Here is a 2,444-nt window from a genome sequence, read left to right on the forward strand (position 1 = left end):
ATCCTCGTCGGATCCGGTGCCGCAGGGACTCCCTGCGCCTCCGCCGCCTCGCCAAGTCTGTCTGCTGAAGTCGCCTCTGTCCGTTGCCTCCTCAATCCCCTGCCTCGACCACGTCCGTGCGCGTGCGCAAGGGCTGCAAGGCCTAACAGCGCTTCTCAGCGTCCATGTGCTGGGGCAGGTAGAGGTCGGCGCCGGCGAGCAGGCAGTGGAGCGCATCGACGGAGCCATGGTGGAGGTCATGGGCGCCGAGCTGCTCCACCCACCTCGCGTAGACTCGCGGCTGCTGGCCGACGAGCACAGGGGAGATCGAGTTCTTGTGAATGGAGACGCACCTGTAGGGTTCCGGCGATGCTGGAGGCGGAGGAGAGGGGCGGGCACCTTCCGCACCGACGAGCTCGTCGACGAGAGCAGCCTCCCCCCTTCCAACATCTCTGCCGCTGGATAAGATGAACAAAGGAGTGCGGGCGAAATTGTTACAAAATGCAGGGATTAATGTGCAAAAATGAATCGTTTTGCTAGATCCACTTACATAGGGACTGCGGGTTCTATTATCTAAAACCATAGGGACTTTTTTGTAAAACTGTCGCGACGACGGACGCCAGCAATCCAATTCTCTTTATTGTTACTAGCAAAAGGGCCCATGCGTTGCAACGGGTGAACAACAAAAACTCACGAAAATTATAATGTCTGATATAAAATGCACTCTATAAACCGAAATCAGCAGTGCCTGGAGATTATTTATTTCATTCGATATCCAGGGTATATGTTTTCGCCGTGTACGTCCTAACCTTTTTTTCTTGAACAACGTCCTAACCTATGTAGTCAGGATGAGTATGTCAACACAAACAGATGGGGTTACAACGGGTACGAAGGATTGAAAATTTTAATCAAAAAATAAAAGAAGAAAAAATATAGAACAAAAACCATCAATCATGTGCATGTACCTAACGTCATCAAGAAAAAAAAAGAATGTAGAACCAAACCCGTCAATCGTGTGTAATTGTGCATGTAGATGCGGAGAAGCAAACAAAATGCATGCAACGGCGATAATCAAGCATTTAATCCTTTTGTAGCTTTCTCGTTAAAAAAAACCTTTTTCTAGCTAATCCCTCCTGAGTTAGTTAACTTATTTCTTTAATCTCAATTGTTTGCATGGCGAGAATCAAGCCTTGGGTGTCTCCAGCCTGCGCTTGGGCACCAGCCGTCTCACGCGCAGGCAACGCGTGTCGTTTGGCCCTCCATCGCTCTTCCCTCCGACCTTATCCTCTCATCCTCTCGTCTCTTCCCCACACCTTTCTTCTCCCCATCCCCGATTCCCTTCTCTTCTCAGAGCCCGATCCATCGTGCACGGCGGCCCCTACCGGAGCTCCAGCGCGCCTCTCCTCCTCCCTCATTTCTCTCTCCCCTGCCTCTCTCAGTTATTTCTCTTTTCCCTTGTCCATGAGCAGGGCACACAAGGAGCCTCGCCGCTGCTGCCACCACCACCACCGACGTCTTCGCGCCACCACCGCCTGCGAGTTCGCCAGCCGCCGCTCAGATCTTCGGGATCCATGTCCTCAAGCCGCCGGTGTCCGTCCTCCGCCCCGGATCTGGCTTTTCCACGCCCTTCGGCCTCCCCTGCGACCGGGGCCGCCACCCTCCCCACTGCCTCGTCTACATGCGTGAGGACAACGATGACAGCGCCACCGTCGACCGTCTGGGCAGTCCCTCGGCCTCGCTCGCGTGGGCAAGCCAGTCGTCGCCGGCGGGAGCGACGGTGAACGGGACTACTCTTTGCATTCTCTATCCCATCTGCATCTCTGTTTTCCTCACTGGATTGACTTTGAATATACCAAATTACAGGGTGTTATAAGGGAAGGTGAACTACGCTAGGGATGGCTGGAGGTGGAGGACGTTGGGAGGTGGAGGGCGTCGCAGCGATGGGATTGGGGAGGCGGCGCGCGGCCGCGGGGGTGGAGCGCTGGAGTTGGAGATAGGATTAGGAGGCAGGGTCGAGCGGTTGTTTTTTATCTGACCTGTACCGGTTCGATTGACTTATTTTTGGACTGCGGGTTGATTTCCTATAAACCGAGGGGCTTTTGTGCAAAATAACCACGCCGGACGACCAGAAACCCACGGCGCTTTATTATTAGGTAGAGATATATATATAGGTAAAGATCTGTCGAAACAAGTTAAAAAACCTCCTTTGACTAACAGATTACTAAATATAGCAATGTTTGGATTTTGTTATCATGGATTTAATGCTGAAGAAATTAACAATTTTCCAACTAAATTTATTCCTAAGCTAAACATGACGACATTGCTAACAATATTAAACTCATATTGAGAGCTGAACATGCTGAGTATGTTGGCTTCTCCTGCTGAGAGTATTGTGACTGCCACCTTTAATTTCTGCCAACGTACTAGATGGGTGTGTTTCAAGCTTTCTCGATGGAGGATATATG

The 2,444-nt window shown here is 51.4% G+C and overlaps 1 long non-coding RNA gene across 1 annotated transcript; it reads left to right on the forward strand.

The window, feature by feature from the left end:
• Positions 1 to 1,197: 1,197 nt before the first annotated feature.
• LOC119332087 lies at positions 1,198 to 2,229 on the forward strand. The gene is made up of 2 exons (XR_005160809.1): positions 1,198 to 1,756; positions 1,843 to 2,229. It is a non-coding gene; the product is annotated as an uncharacterized LOC119332087 (long non-coding RNA).
• Positions 2,230 to 2,444: the final 215 nt, after the last annotated feature.

Source organism: Triticum dicoccoides, chromosome 1B, assembly GCF_002162155.2.
Source record: "Triticum dicoccoides isolate Atlit2015 ecotype Zavitan chromosome 1B, WEW_v2.0, whole genome shotgun sequence".
Taxonomy (NCBI): Eukaryota; Viridiplantae; Streptophyta; class Magnoliopsida; order Poales; family Poaceae; genus Triticum; species Triticum dicoccoides.